Here is a 17559-nt window from a genome sequence, read left to right on the forward strand (position 1 = left end):
GGTTGAGAGGTTGCAATGGAAGGTGTTGTTTTTTTCCATTGCATCCCAAGCAATGAATAATACAGCAGGGAGCCTAGTAACTCTAACATTTTGGCACACTGCAGGCAGAAATCAAGCTTCTTGTTTCTAGAAATAAAAAGTGCTTGTGCCAAGTAGATTTGATTCTGATACTAGACAATTCTTTGTATTGGTATTCACAGCTTTCTAGAGATCAGTTTGTGTAATAGTTTTTTGCTAGAATGTCATTGAATGCTATGATATTTTCTTATCATAACACAGGAAAAAACTATAGGCAGGAAATTCTATTTAAACTAATATGCCTAGTCACTTACGTGGTTCAAAATTATCCAGTATCTCGTAGGTTTTTAGTTTAGGAATTAGGAGGGGGTGGAACAATTCTTGGTTTTCACAGTTAGGTAAACAACCTAGCCCAAAGTTGTCTTTACCCCCCAGAAATATATCCCTGTGCCTCAGAACAGCTTCACTTTTCCATGGCCAAACACCTAACTGCTCAATCAAAATCATTACATAAAAAGTGTTCTATAATCCAGCTTGATTTTGCGGTGAAAATTATGGAAATCTGAACATAGAATGATTACATTCAAATACTTGATTAAAGAGGGAAAAATGTATAGTTTTTGTTTCAGCATTTTCTTATGTGGGTAGGTAGCAACTCCTTGCCTAACTCTTTTTATCATAGAGATAGGAACCTGAAGCAATACTTTTGTGAATACAGCTATATAAATAAAACTACAAGTGACAGAAATGATCAACTGAAAAGAATTTTTAGGTTATTTCATTAATTAAATCATATTGTATGCTTCTTGTAGGTATGGGTAGCAGTGCTGTCAAATACCATCCACTTATTCATGCTGAAGGATTAACTAAAATTAAAATACAGTTGATAATACAACCGTAGATTTTGGTTTGCATTTATTTCAAAAGCCAAAAGCAGTCTGAGAAGTATAATAGAAAATCTAAAGATTATATCTAGAGGGTATTTTTCTTTTCTGACTTGTTTGAGAAACTACAGAAACAGTGTTGGCATTAGAAATCTGTGAAGAAATAGGAAAAGGAGGAATTTCAAAGACCCTAGGAAGCCTTCCCTTAGGAGTTTTTAAATGTGTTTTTATAGCTCTATGGCATCTTTTCTGCAAGGAATAGAGTTGAAAGGAGAGAGAGAGATTCTGCACACTAGAAATACATCACCAACATTTGTATTGAAGAATTCAGATTTTGCTTATGAGATTATTTATTTTATTGTATGTATTTTTCCTACCAGCTTGTACTTTCAAGTTCAGTGTAGTGATTGCTGTAGAAGACTTGCAGTTTTTTAAATATTTCTGATAACTAAGCTCTTCTAATATACTGCATTCTTTGTATTAGTTCTTAGAAATGCAGTAAGATCTCCTCTTACGTATTTACCAAAGCTACTACTTTGTTGTGTTTATAAATAAAAAAAATTACTGCTGTATTCATCTCAAATTGGATTATGTAAATTCTGAGTTTTCTACTCCACTGAGAAATACCTTTAAAAATATAAATTTCAGAATTGCCACTATGCATTTCAACAAAATGCTTGATCTAACGTTACTAGCAACGTTTCATATGATATATATGTCATCCTTTTAGAAGGACACTTATTTAGCAATAAGGGATTTCTTCTGATAGTAATATTCCAAAATACCTGGAAATGAGGTATTGTATACATTTGTATATTGTAAATTTAAATTGTATACATGTGCATATCTGCTTTTTTCCATCTTCTCATGGGGTCTCAGACTTCTTGTTTTATAACTGACATCTTAATAATGTGGCCAGTACCTCTCCATCAAGAAAGGCCTATGGGAACAGTATTGCTCTCAATAAACAGTGGTATTGAAAAATAACTCAGTGTACTTTATTACCTTGAACCAGTGAGTGTTACTGCCCTAATATGATGCTGGCCTATTTAACTCCTGGTTTAGTGGAAAAGTTCATTGCCTACTAAAGAGCTTGTAAATTGCAATTAATGTACATGAAAAGTATAGACATCTCAACAGCATTTGTCCATAATGAACATTTAACTTTGTTCAAGATTGTATGAAATAGTACTCCTAGTGCCCATTATAAGTTCTATTTTCAGAATGTTTTTGGACAGTTAGCTCATGTCTGTAATTTTTGGGCTGTACAATTTTATTCTGCAATAAAACATTTCAGGGCATAACATCAGAACTTAACAGCTAGTAGGTTGAAAGAAAATAATCTACACTAGAAATATGAATGTAGTCTATACTTCTGGACATATTGCTTTCTAGAATAATTACTGTATTATTGAAAAAAAAATTGTACTTCTCTTTTCTAGCTTCAGAGGAATAACTATGAAACTGCCTAGTGCTTAGAATATTGAAATTAGACTTAGTTGTTACGAGTAAAAAACACTCCTGGGAAGATTCTTATCTCTATAACGACTATGTCTGTCAGTAGGTTAATGATAGAAGCAGTAAGCATTCGAGGAACATTAGAAGAGGTAAAAACTTTATATGAGGTAAACCTAAAATCATAGAATTAGTAGATAGATCTTCTGCTCAAGTGTTTGAAATGGTTAAACAAACCTCTGTCTAAATGGAAAAAGAAAACCAGCATAATTTCCCCTTCATATGTAATTAAATATCCCATGTTTCCAGCATCATCTCCCACTCAGTTATACGTAATCTTGAAGTTTCCAGCCATTCTGAACAAAGTCTTCCATATAAAGAAAAGTGATTTGCATAAAAAGAAATGAAAACTCGTTGAAGCTATTTAATATCTAACCACAGTTTATGATTCTGGGAACTGTCCTTGACAGTTTTATAGTGACACTGGTCTCAGACCTAGTGGCTGGAATAAACACTGTAGTCAGGAACAATTACATCTTGCTCGGTATTACAGTATGAGACTAAATTGCAAAATGGAGAACAGAGGAAATGCTCAATCTTTCTTCAAAAGGAAAGGTGCTGTAGCCCTCTGATCATCTTTGTGACCCTCCTCTGAACTATTACCAACAGTTCTGCATTCTTCTTATGCTGGGGGCTTCAGGCCTGGACACAGTACTGTAGATGATGCCTCACAAAGGTGGAGTAGATGAATGAGGACAATCACCTTTCTGTCTCTGCTGGCCACCCCTCTTTTGATGCAGCCCAGGATACAGTTGGATTTCTGGGCTGCAGGCACATACTGCTAGCTCTTGTCCAACTTTTTGTCCACCAGGACTCCCAAGCCTTTTTCGACAGGGCTGCTCTCAGTAAGTTCTTCATTCAGTTAGTCTATATGCATATTTGGGATTTGCCTGACCCAAGTGCAGCACTTTGCATGTGGCCTTGTTGAACTTCATTAGGTTAATCCCTCTGCATAGCATCCCTTCCTTCCATTGTGTAAATTGCACCACTCAGCTTGGTGTCATCAGCAAACTTGCTGACGGTACACTTGATCCCACTGTCTGTATCATGTATAATAAAAATTTTGAAGTGTAGCAATCCCAAGATGGACCCCTGGGGGACACCACCTCAGAGAAGTTGTGGATGCTCTATCCATGAGGGAATTTAATTCCAGGTTGGATGGGGCCCTGGACAGCCTGATCTAGTAATTGGCAACACTACCCAGAGCAGAAGGATTGGAATTAGATGACCTTTAAGTCTGTTCCAATCTAAGGCATTCTAAGATGGTAATAGTCCTTTCTTTATTACTAGAGAATTGTAAAAGATGGTAATAGTCCTTTCTTTATTACTAGAGAATTGTAACTTGTTCTTTGTTATAAAAAGAATATACAAGTGAAGTGTTTCGGAATCTCTGTGATTACTGCAGAGAAATACTGTATTTGTCCTTACATTTTTTTCTTTTTCTCAGTGTCTTTAATCAGCTCTAAATTTCTAAATCAGCAGACTTCAGCATGTTGTGGTAGGTTCCTCTGAAGGTAATGCCTACTATTATTTCCATGGAAATACATACCACAACAAAGAGAAAAATAACACTGTTTGATAGAGCAAATACTCAGCTACAAAACATTGTTTTTCAACATAGCCACCACCATTAGCTGTTCATTTTAACCAGAAGTGAACAAGAGCCCACATGCCACTCATAAAAATTTCCATCAACAGAGGTGACCTACTGTTTCACTGCTAATATGATGGTGTAGTTAGGAAAATACCTCCTCAGTCCATCCTTCGTTGGTCTGGACAGATGGAATTTAGAAGATCCCAAATCCAATGGGTGTGGTAGGACAGTCCAGCCATACTTGACAATGTCCACCACAGTCTTCAAACTGGTATTGGGCCCGGTATTATCATTTTGCAAGAAAAACTTGTCTTCTTCTCCTGCCTGAATCTGGAAGTTCAATCTTTCAGCTTAGTCAGTATAGATAGCAAAGTAGTGCTCAGAGGTGATGGTTTGTCTGGAAAATCCAGAATGAAAGCCCCTTTCCTATCCCAAAAGGCAGTATGCATCACTTTACCTACTGACAGCTGCTTCTTGAATTTTTTTTTGGTGTGGAATTCATTTGTCACTACTCCATGGACTGCTGTTTTGACTCTAGCTCATGGTGGTGACACCATGTGACAAGTAAAGATAATCCAGAAAACTGTCACCTTTAGCCTTGTAGTGGTCCAGCAGGTCCTTAGAAACTTACCTACAGTGTTCTTTCTGTTCTTGTTTGAGCATTTGTGGGATCCACCTTGTGCAAACTGCAACATTCCAGTGTTGCCACCATTGTTTCCAACACACTGAAGCCAATATTCAGCTCTGTGCAGAGTTCCCTGGTCATAATCTGCTGATTCATGTGGCTGAGTGGATTGAGGTGTTATTCATTTCATGCTATGGTAGCTGCACAAAGGCATCTGGAACATGGCTTGTCTTTCACGCTGCTGTCACCATCTCACTGTGTTCACATCCATTGGTTGTTCTCCACACATTTTTTCAGCATGGAGGAATTCAGTTCCACACCTTTGCTTCATATGTATATCCATGTCAGATACTATTTTTTCAGACTGCCACTCTGTTGCCATCTGTCTCACAGCAACAAAATGTAATGGAATATTGGTGGGGAGATTCTGCCTCTATTGCCATACTTCCATTGTCAACCTCTGAAGTCTTGGGCCAATGTAATAAAACAGAAGGTATTATTTTCAGAGCAGGCATTGTATTAAAGCCAATATGCTGGTATGTTTTTTATTGTTTTCTACTTAAAAACAAGGAAGGATTGTCAGCAGAAAGCAATAATTCAATATCTAGTGTTTTTACTTACATAGCCACTTTGAAAACTGAGTTTTTGGTGTACTCTGTGTTGGAGTATTGCAGATAGTATGGCTGTGCTTAGAAATTGTTAGATAGCACATTCTCTTTTATTTAGTTGCTCCTGGCAAAAGGGCAGGAATAGCATATGTTAGAGGGATCATTTTACTTAGATTGATGGAGTTTCTTAAGTCACAGGGGACTTCTAAAACTCTACACTCAAAACTGAATTTATTTCTCTTGCAGTCTCTCTTCCTCTCTTCCATGTTCACAAATTGAGAATCAGATGCATGCATTAAATCCTGTATCTCATGTTGTGTAGTAAAATGACAAGTAACTAGCCATCATTTAATCAGTAACAGTTTGAAAGGTAATGAAATGAAAATCAGACTTACATCTCTGACATTGAACATATATTGAAAGGGAATTTCATCTGGTGATACACATACCAACCTGGTCTGTGTTTATCTCATGGCTTAATAAAGTCTTTTCTTGGAATATGAATGTATAAGGAGAGTTGGTGCTGGTGCTTTAGTAGAAGGCATTTTCTCTTATGTGTCCATAATGAGCCACTTTCCCATCTAGACATGAGAAAGTTCTTTGCCATTAATGCAACACCTCGCAGATCAGATATTAAACCAAAATTCCAAACATCTTTATCCATGCCTTTTTCTAACTCAGTAGTTACCATCTGCCATCTAAATTCTTTGCAGTATCAGCTGAATGTATTTGTCTTTTCTGTTCAGAACAACTGCAGAGCATTGGGTACAGTTAAATAGTAACTACTTTTCACTGCTGAATTTCTGGAACAGAGTTATTTATTGGCAAAGCCTGTGCGTTACCAAGAAAGCTCTCTTTATCATACTTTGAAGGGAAATTTTCTTCAGATAAGCAGAAGCTCTGAAAAACCCATGCAAAACCAAAGTAGTCATGTAATCTCTGTACAGACATTACACATAGAATAATATTCATCAAAACCTTCTGTTCATCATAAAAATGCTAAGGTTCTTCTCTCTTGTATTTTGTATATATCTTACTGTACAGAAATTATACAATAGAGCAAGTTCTTGCTTGGATAAAATTCTTCAATTGGGTAGGTAATTTTCGGGTGAAAATTATAAGTTTCCAAGCTTGTAGAATTTGAGTTTTAGGGTCATTAAACAAAGGCATTTTTAAAAAAAAGCCATTAAAGCTTCTCTATATCGCTAGTTAAATGAATATTTTGTTAGTTTTTCGTGAACTGTTTCCCTGAAGTCTGAAGTTAAGCAAAGTTGGCTCCCATTTTAGCTCAAAGATAGTCTTCTGTATGATACTACTTCCTGGTATGTGGCATAATTTTAATGAGCTTTAACAAGCCAGATGTCTAAAACTGTTCCAGAGCTCTTCATATTTTTCTATTTAATCTAAAAGTTACCTCTCATGTTTATTAAGCTGCATACCAAGTATAAAATGTAAGAAGCCAAATTGCATCCACAATTAGGTACAGTATTCAATCCTCTTATAAAATATGTGCACGTTTTTAATCCAATACATTCTAATATTTATTGCAGAAATACTGAATGCTGTGTAGTAACTGAAAATGTGAACAAGAACTGCGACATCTCTGTGGTCTTATGCTTCTGTATTTTTTACAGATTGGTGATTCTAGATGTTGTAGATTGAATTACATTTTGTCAACCCTAGACTCTTCAGCAGACATCACTTTTAATTAAAACAGTTATGCTGGAACATTTAGTAGCAAAGATAATACACATTTTCACTTTTAGAATAGGAAGTCTATTTCCTATCAAAGCATACATCAAGTTCAGTTTGAAAGGTGTTTTAAATCTAAATCACTCCACTGAGAACAAGTGCAGACTGAGAACTTGATGAGAACAGATATTTAAACTGACATATGCCCAGGGGGCAAATTTTATCATTATGCTGTTTGAATCTTTGAACACTATTATCTGAAACTCTGAAAGTATATTAGGCTATTGTAACTTCACATGTGGACGAACTCTGACAAGTTGTATTTAGCCAGAATTCCCAATTGGGTTTGACCTATGTTTGAAAATGTAGAAACATGAATGTATGTGTGCATATAAGCACATCTATCTTAAATCAATTACACTAAGGGCCAATGCCATCCTGGCCTGCGTTAGAAATAGTGTGACCAGCAGGAGCAGGGAGCAGGGTAATCACACCCTTGTACTCAGCTCTGGTGAGGCCACACGTCAAGTATTGTGTTCAGTTTTGGGCCCCTCACTACAAGAAAGACACTGAGTCCCTGGAACATGTCCAGAGAAGGGCAACAAAACTGGTAAGGGGTCTGGAGCATAAATCTTATAAGGAGTGGCCGAAGGAGCTGGGATTGTTGAGTCTGGAGAAGAGGAGGCTCAGGGGAGATGTCCTTGCACTCTACAGCTTCCTGAAGGGAGGTTGTGGTGAGGAGGGATTTGAGCTCTTCTCCCAGGCAACAAACAAGATCCAAGGAAATGGCCGCGAGTTGTGCCAGAGGAGGTTTTTGATGAGACATAAGGAAAAACTTTTTCTCTCAGAGTGGTCAGGTGCTGGAATGGCCCAAGGAGACTGTGTGGTTGCTGTCTCTGGCAGTATTCAAGAGGCGTCTGGATGAGGAGCTACGGTCTATGGTTTAGTATGGACATATGGTTTAGTAGCTTGTGGTAGCAATGATAGTGGGAGGACAGTTGGACTAGATGATCTTGTAGGTCCTTTCCAACCTTGTGATTCTATGATTCTAAGTATTAACTACAATAACATTTCTTTTATGTTTTTGCCTGTATCTGTTCTTCATATTTTCTCTACAACTGTACTTACGCATTTTGTTCTGTAATTCTTAATAGGAAATATTTTCAGTTGTGAATATTGGTGGAATACTTATTCATATCTGCCTACTATGCTTCTCAGATTTTTAGAGAAAGCTACAGTTAATGAGTTTTTGAATACACACATGCACAAATGCACAGATATTACTGAAGACTAGTCATCTCCCACTGTAAAACACAAGTTTAGTGTCTCCTTCACCCATAAGGCAGGATAGCTTCTCCTACACTCTGTCTGTGCTTAGAATCTGCCCATTCAAAGCCAAGTTCATATCGTCCAAGGAGAAACAAAGTCTTTTTACTCGACCTGTTCATCGAGTCTTAATTCAGAAAATGATGGAACACACTAGAAGAAAAATCATAACTAAGCAAATTAAAGGAATGAAGCCTCACTGACTGAAAATGGTGAACAACTTTTTGGTTGTAAATAGTAATAAATAGCAAGAATAGTAAGAGATTGTAATCACTAATGAAGCAAATTATTTGATATTTGGGATCTTTTCCGCTTTCATTCCTCAGTTCTTATTCCTGTTCCCTTGCACTCTGTGTCATCTGTTACTCTTCAAAGCAGTTCAGGATTTCCCAAGGATCACAAGCAAAGTGCACAGATGTGTATGGGGACACTTTATTGTCTCACTTCTTCCTGGGCAGACCCAGGTGGGAAGTGCAGGCAGGAGTGAAGGCAGCTTTTGGTTGCTATCATAGCTGCTTTGCAGACCATAATGGTTCTGAAATGCTCAAGTAAAGTTTGAATGTGTGTTCTATCCATATGCTGCTTACCAGTCACCACAATGATAAGTATTTCAGACTGTGTGCAGATAACATGGCTTAAAGAGCCACAGGATGAGCTTACAGGATTCCTTCACTTTCTCTATAAGACTGTTTTGCCTGTTTGACTCTGGCAGTGCAGGCTTGAGTGAGGTAAACTCATCTTCCTTCCTGTACTGCAGTGCTTTCGCTTTTTGGTGCCCAATTGTTGCACAATATTTTATCTTCTAAAAAATTATGCCTATGAAGCTAGTTTTCCATTTTTAATACAGCCTCCTAGAAACTCTGTACTTTATACATAAATGGCAAGTTAATATGGGTGCTATTGCCAATTGTAATTATGAAAGATTCAGTTAAAAGCATTCTCTCTTTGTCATTTTATTAAAATTATATTACTGCTCTGAAAACAAAAATTACTTCTTTATGCAATTGAAGAGTGACTGGCATGGCACTCCTCTGATCTTTCAAAAGAAATTTTACTTTCATTGTATTTGTGCATTAAATTGAGTGTTCATATCTACAAAATAAACTAACATCTTATAAATATTACTCTGTTTAATTATCAGTTCAATATTTGAGTTTTTGCTGTTATGGTTGATGTCTAAGAGTGATTAAATGTGTAATAGAGAACAAAAGGAACATTGATGTGAATAAAGATACTGATAGATAAAGGTAAATTTTATCTTCTGCATGTTTTTAATCTTTTAAAAATATTTTAATTACATTTGTATTCAGTGTGGTTGGGTGGCTTTTCCTTTTTTTTTTTTTCTTTTTTTTCCTTTCAGTTCAGCTCCCTGTTTTGTTATTCAGAACATCTTCTACCAATGATTTAATCTGCAAAATCTTTCAGTTCTAGTCTCAGCTGTATACATAAAACAGCTATTCTTCACTGGGGTGGTCACAAAAGGGAATTAAGGTAAAACTGTTTTTAAAGGAAAAATATACTTGGACATCCTGCATTTTAAATAAGACTTGTTCTTAAATGTCTTGTAGCACAGTACACTTGGCTACACTTAAGCTTTTGGTTCAGAGCAGTGTTATAGATCTTGCTGTTTTTTAAGCTGTACTATTAGAAAACAGCAGAATATGTGTTGTGTGATCCCATTTCTTTATATGTGTCTACAATATGGCAAAACAACTGTTTCAGTAGAGCATTTAGTAAAAGCATATGCAAGTTTGTATGTCAGCTTTAGTATCTTGTGGATAAGCTTACCATTATATTAAGTACTTAAGTATTTTGATAGGATTTCCTATACTATCCCTATACTATCTTCAGTTGAGCTTCACTCATTATTAAACTACCCAGGGTAGTGTAAAAAAATGTGGAATATGCACTAGGGACAGCATCACATTAGGAAGTTTGAGCTGTTCCTTAAACTCCTGGAAGAAACTGTGGAAAAACAAATGCAGTAGTAGTGTACTTAGGCTTATCCCATGGGAAGTTGTAAACATTAATAACAGTTAACCTGTGATGGCTTTAAATGTAACAAGGGATTTCTGACCAGGAAGCAGGTGGTATACCATATTCTTTTATAATTGCCCTGTATCATGCTTTATGAACCATCATCGGGCCTGAGTGAAAGAATAGCTCATCTGGTCATGTACTCTTCTTTCTTTATCCTCTTTTTCTTCTTTACAGTCATGTTATAGAAAAAGGCTGTATGTTTGGAACAGAAGGCAAAATTAATTCTTCAGTTTATGAGGCCTAAGAAGATCACAAGTATGGTTGATGCTGACAGGTCATATCCCTTATGAGATGCAGAAAAATGGGGAGGAAGCAGAGAGAAAAATACAGAGGATTAAGTGCTTAAGAGTTTTGTACCATATTCTGAAATGCTGTCTTAAATCTATAATACACATCAGAAGTCTGGAATGGTGCATTTATGGTTGCTTACATTTGAGATCTGATACTTAAATTCAGTGAAGAGAGGCAAGAAAGGTGACTGAAGTCAGCAGATTTACCTGGAGACTGCAGTGGTAAGAATTAACCTGTACAGGATATGCTCCTCACATTTGAGGTACAAGAGTTGAGAGCATTGTGTAGTAACCAACTAGTATTAGAATGAAATATATAAAGGGGAATGCAAGGAAGTTTACTATTTTATAAACTCTGGATTTAGTAAGATGAAATAGGCCCAAAACAAGAAGTGGCACTATGTGTCCAGGCATTTTCTTCTTCATTTCACAATGAATGTGTTAGTTTGCAACACTATTTATTTTTGTTATTAACCAGTCAAAAACAATCAGGTTTAAAAGTTACTTCCATAGGTTTCTACTCTAATAAAATGCTTTTAAAATATATTGTTTATCTGTTGGACAAGCCCTGTATTAAGAAAATAAATAGAATGTATTTAGGTTCATATTTTTCCTAGTTAATTCATTTGGGACTTGATTCTTAAAGGTAGATATTTTATGAAGCAACTATATTTATCTCTTTGGAGCTAATCCTGACACATATTGCTAAAAAAAACTTTTGTCTACAGAATATAAGCTAATTTAAATAATTCTAAAGCTGAAAATGAAAAATGTTGATTTCTATTCAGTAAATCCTAGCAATATTATTGTAAGTTTGCTTGTAATTCTTGAAGAACATTAAAATTAACTTTTCTTCGATTTACGTAATGTGTATAACTAAACTTCTTTCCCACTGTGAGACAGTTTCATTTATTGTTATTTGTAAACAGCTTAGTAAAGATGCATAGTGGATTAGTCTAGAAACTCCTTGAACAGTTTCTTTTGAAATAACACTACATACGTTAAGCTCAATTACACATCCAAACAGCCACAGCACACTTTTGGTAATTTATTCATTGATTTAACATAGTACCCAGAAGAGTCATGCCTGCTGTCAATTTTGTAATATATTATGTTTTAAATATACTCATGCTCACCCATGCACGCCATTAAGGTGTGCATAAACCTGTGTTTTTCTCTCTTGACAGCTATAAATGTTTGTTATTATTACACAAAACATATGTTCATGTTGTTTTTGTCTAAATTATTCTATCTGGGGCTATAAAGTTTTAATGTTATTAGTTGCCCTTAGAATTTTAATGTTTCACTGCTGTAACCTTCTTAGGATTTCTCTGCAATTAAATAGAAACTATTTCAGTAGAGCCTGAAAGAACAATATATTTTATACAAATAATAAAAAAATACCTTCTTGCTCCATTTTCTTCCAGTGTAGTAAAGTGTTTACTTGACAGAGTTCTGTATAAAGCAGTTCTACCTGTAGTGTTTTCCAGAACTGAACACAGCTTTATACTTTCTTATAGTCTTGTTAAAAAATAAAAAATAAAGTCTAGCATCAGAGATGTAAGCAGTTTGATCTGAAGGTCCCCTGCCTTTTGTGCTCTGCTGTCCCCTTACTCAGCAACATGTCTCCTTTACAAAAGAAACCCCAACCAATGTGAGAGAGATAATATTGAAAGAAAAGCTGATTTTTTATGCAGTGGCATGAGAGTGTAGAAAAATCATTTGGGCAAGTATCTTCTTTGTTGTCATCTAAATAACAGCAGTGTTGACAATAGCAAAATGTATCACTTACCCCATTTCGATTTTCAAGGCAGTATTTTAAAAGAAAGAGAAGATAGGAATATGGCCAATATGTTTCTACTGTTTTTAAATGAGTAAATGACTTGTAGTGCATTATTTTCCATATACAGTACTGAAGCATTATATGGACCCCTTTTTTATTGTAAATGATGCTGTAATACTCTCTCACAGAGCACATAATATCTGAGTGTCAGGTAATTTTCAAATATTGTGCTTTTGCCTTATAAATAAGTATAGAATATTGGTGTTTCTTCTAGATTCTTCAAGTTTTGTTCCACAGTCTGATTGTAGCTCCCTTTTTGTGTAGAAGAAAAAGTGAAGAGAACGTTTAAGCTAAACTGATTATAATATGCTTTCTCTCTTAACGTGATTAGGCAAGAGTTGTTTGGCTTTTTTTTTTTTTTTTTTTTTTTTTTTTCCTTTAAGGAAGAACCGTTGTATCTGACTGAATTTGTGTGAAACATGCTTAAGATACTTAAACCTGAACATTTGAATTGGAAGGTGCTTCATGAATTAAAAAAACATTATTAAAAATTTGAAATCAAAGTGGTTTGCCCAACATCTTTAGGAAAGGTATGAGGACATAGTTGATAGAATTATTACTTACTAATACTTGGTAATTTTGAAACACATCATACTTTAGTTCCAGAATGCCTTTTGATAAAAGGAATTTTTACATTTTTCAGACAAAGAAGCTGAGTCAGGGCTGAAGAGGTTTTTCCCACTTACAATCATTAGGAATTTTGTTTTCTAGACTCACGTTGTTGCTCAGACAGTAATTCTCACACTTCCAGAGTAACAAAGATCCATTTATATCTAATGCTTAGAGGACTATGTCAAGATTAGAAAATTAGTTCTGTCTACCTAAATATAATTGATTTTCTCTCCCCTACTTTCCCTTCTCTTCCTTTTTTATTTATTTATTCCTCCATTCACTTCTTTACACATCTTTTATACTTCCGAACCTTTGTCTTTTTTATTCTTTTTCTGTGTCCTTTCATCCTTCAAATATTCATCTTTCCTACCTCATTTTCCAGAGGTATCTCAAACTTGCCCTCGGAACTGCTGTGTCTTACAGGACCACATTTGCTGCTCTCAAGCAAACACCATAATTCTCAAGATTTTAATGACATCTGGGGTTTTTCCAATTACATGGTAAACTTCAGCTTTGGTGAGAACAAGACTGCAGCCTTTTGTCATCAGAGCTGAATTACAGACAATAATAGAAAAAAAATTTACCATTTGTTGAAGAATAGAGATAACAAGGAAAAAGCAGTGTGTCAAGGTACTTGGTTAAACAGTAATCTCTTACAGAGTGCTCATTACTTCTAAATAATTGACTGTATTGGAAGAAAGGTTTCTATGCTAGGAGAGGTTCAAGAAGGTCAGTTATCTAGTGGTAATGACCGTAGCGGTCATTAGAGGGTATTAATGCTATTAAGAACAGAACTTTAACTTTTTATTGAAGCTTTTATTTAAATTGTATTAACTTTGATTCAACTTTTAATTGAGGTGCAACCATCCAAATTCTATATTCAGGAACCAAGAAGTAATGAACATAAAATTGCATGTTCTTCTGATAGGTGAATGGGTGTTTAATATATTATAATTTCAAGGGTCTCTACAGAGCTGTTATTAGTGTAAAACTATTCAGAGATATTCTGTTAGAATTAGGGTTGGGTGACTGATTCAGGAGCAAATCCTGGCTGGTATATATGGTATGTTTTCTGAGTCAGAAAGTACATTTTTTTACAAATACAGTTGCATGTGATCTCAGAAGATTTGCTGAATTAAAGCAAAAATCCTTTTTGTGCCTAAAATCATCTGTCATCAGTTGTAAAATACAACCTGATGCATGGTGCCAGAGGCACTGAATTTGTTCTGAATTGAGTTTATTGTTCCATTCTAAGCTCAGTACTTGTTAGACAAGGAGTGTTCTGCTACAAGTAAGCAGGGATGGCATTAACTGTTGTACTTACTACCACTGTGAGAGTGAGAGCTTATCAAGGACTCCCAGGAACCTGAAGTATGAGCTAATAGGTGATTGAGCAAATATATTTATAGCCCTCCTTCTCCATCTTTATATGTTGTTTTTTTTCTCTGGAGAATCTTAGAAATGGGCAGCTGAGTGGGTCTAGAATAATGGAGGGCTGAGTTGTGAGGACTGTAGAATGATCTCCCAGGGGAGTAGAAGGATGTCGCATCTCATGCCACCTTGGAACAGGATTTTTTTGTCTCTGCCTGTCTTACCTGAGGACAGAGTAGCATGCTTTAAAATAACAGCAGAAAAACTAAGATGCAACCATAACAAAATGCTGAACACTCCACTCACACTGGGGGATGATGAGCAGAAGAATGAATGATATGATAGGAGCTAATCGCATTGCTTAGTGCATGTCTGGACAGGTGCTAAGAGACTTTGGTAAGAAAGGAACAGCAGAGTTGTAAAGAATCTTCTATGCTGTCATGGCAACTTTTCAGGGTACAATTTGAAAGCCAAAAACTATCTTGCACTTGTTAAAAACTGACATTAAAAGAGATCTAGCAGTCTTATAAAGTAGATAGGGGAACAGAATTAGGGGTGAGTTATTTGTAACAAAGTAGCACGCTATCCAAAAGATTGTTTACAAAATTTCCCAAATGATGTTCAAGATGCAGTTCTGTTATTTGGAATATATATATTTTATTTTCATTTCTTGGAGTGATGCACAGTTCTATGAAAACTTCTGCTATTAAAATTCTTTGCATTTCTTTGTTTTCTCCTAATTACAGACTTGGGGAATACTCTATATTAAATTGATCTGGTGCCATTTTCTTGCAGGGGAATTTACTATATGAACTGATAATGGCTTTTTTCCTGTGGAAAAAAAAAACCAAAAAAACTAAACTGCTTTACATTTTTGGTAGGAAGCCAGGTTTTTGTCATTTAGACATGTCACATCGTTATGAAAACATCATGAATCATAACACAGCATAACAATGTGATTTGCTGAGATGCTGACTCCTCTTGAAAAATTGTAAAGCGATATGTGCATACTTCCATGCAAAGGACTACTTGAGCATTTTAGAATTTTTTCCTGGGGCTGCCTGTTGCAATGGTCTAATGTATTAGCTTTTTAACTGGGAAAAGATAGGTTCTAATAAGTGATGTGCAACACTTGTCAGTTCTGCTTCATATGTGTATGACATTTTCATAAAATCATAAAGCAAAGTATTAACAGAATTCAGGAAGTCATTTATTCCTCTGCTCTGTCCAAAACACATGCTTACACACACAAAATAATATCTGAACTGTTTCGAGTGTATATATTTTTCTTAAAAATGGTCAGTGGTGGATATTCAGGAATATCTATAACAGTTTATTACAAGGTTTTGCAAACTTGAAAGCTTTTTCCTACTGTCTTGCCTAAATTTATCCTGCAGCAGTTTATACACAATTGTTCTAGTCCTGCCCCCAGCAGATACAAAGAAATCTATGTGACAAGTTTCAACATATTTGAACATCATCATCAATTTGCTAATCTGTGTCACATTGTTCTGTCAAACTATAAAGCCAGTGTAGTACTGAAAATAAATTATGACCAAGATGAATGACTTCAACTGTAAAAACAAACAAAAGAAACAACATCCTCTTCCCTTTGCCTGTTGAGATTCAAATGTTATCCCAATAATCTGCTCTGCTGCATCCCAGAGAATGTACCATCAGTCACAGACAGACACTTCCATCTGCCCTGGCTGCTGCTGTTTCCACTGTTTCATAATGCCTTAGACGTGATGCAAGGTAGGCCTGGAAGTTGATGCACTGCAAGAGTGTCTATAGGGAGCACATTTAGACATTTACCCTCTTTTCACAGAGAAGTGTACTGTTGTTAGCTTACATACTTAATAAAACACATAAGCTAGATTACCATAAAAATGTAAATACAAATATTCAAGAGAAAGGAAATAGCTACAAATTTTTGGAGAGGGCATAAATGAAGTAATAAAGTACATTGTTCACCTAATGTACTTACTTTAAAGTTACATTAAAAAAATATGTTATTCAGCCTATTGGCTGCTTGCTTTCTGTCACAATGGGAGTTGGGCATTGTGCATGAGTTTCCCATTCAGATCTTCTAGAAAGTCTAGGCTGTTTTAGTCCTTTACTCTTCAAAACTCCTGATTTTGCCTTTTTTAGTGAAGATTCTCTGGACATCTTTAGTAGAACAAAGTATGTTTCCCTTTAGTCACTATGTATAAATATCCCTTGATCGTTCTAGAAATTATCTTTGACACTTAACTGGTTAGTAAACAGCTGTTTACTCAAAGAGATGTATTGTTTCCCCTACTCTTTTGATTACTACTTGAATTTCTCCTCAGTGTATAGTATATTTTATGCTGAACCTTATGTTCTGTATTAATTTCTGTGTTAAAAAAAAAAATGTAACTCGTTTTGCCTTTTTTGAGGCTTGATCCTCAACTTTCTTCTTTTAAGGAAACCTTCATGAAAAACAAACAGGTGAATAGCTGGGAAGGTGTGGCACTTGTCAGAGGCAAAAATCTTTAAAAATTATTCTGTAACTCTTTACACATGAATTTTTCCATGTGACGGTCTTACTAAAGACAAAGAAACTATTATCTTGGTTAAAGTTAAGCATGTTCTTAAGGGTTGCCAGAACTGTAATGCATGCAGAAACATACCATGGTAAATGGTAACAAGTAGTAGCAGTAATAGTCTGAGAAATGAAGGAGACCACAAGCATGTGTGCATCATGGCAATGTCCCCTAAAATTTAGGAGTCAAAATCAGATTTATTTGAGTTATTACAGTTCTTTCACATTTTCAGGAGTTTTTTCAAGAGGCATGGTAGTGTCAGAGGCTTTATTTGCAGAAGATGCTGAAGTCTGGAAAGATTATTTTGTCTGTCTATCCAGAATTAGTGCTAAGACATAGTGCATTTCCTGTTTCTGAAGAATTAGACTCTCTTTGAAGTGTGCACTGAAATAAGATCAGTTTTCATGTTCTGCAGTATTTATGTACAATTGACATGAATTGAGTTTCTTCTTTATATGAGCACTGGTATCATTATCCTCAAAAGAATACGAAAAAAAAATCACTTTAAAAACTGACTATGAATAAACATGAATCATCTTTCAACAATTCTCACGAATTGCACTGTTCTGCTCAC

At 35.5% G+C, this 17559-nt stretch overlaps 1 protein-coding gene across 6 annotated transcripts in view; it reads left to right on the forward strand.

The window, feature by feature from the left end:
* Nucleotides 1-17559, forward strand: part of AKAP6 (A-kinase anchoring protein 6) — a 218633-nt gene that overhangs the window by 76829 nt on the left and 124245 nt on the right. The gene's annotated exons all lie outside the window — the stretch shown is intronic.

This window comes from Lagopus leucura, unplaced genomic scaffold, assembly GCF_019238085.1.
Source record: "Lagopus leucura isolate 7727_CA_CO unplaced genomic scaffold, USGS_WTPT01 Super-Scaffold_1, whole genome shotgun sequence".
NCBI classification, from domain to species: domain Eukaryota; kingdom Metazoa; phylum Chordata; class Aves; order Galliformes; family Phasianidae; genus Lagopus; species Lagopus leucura.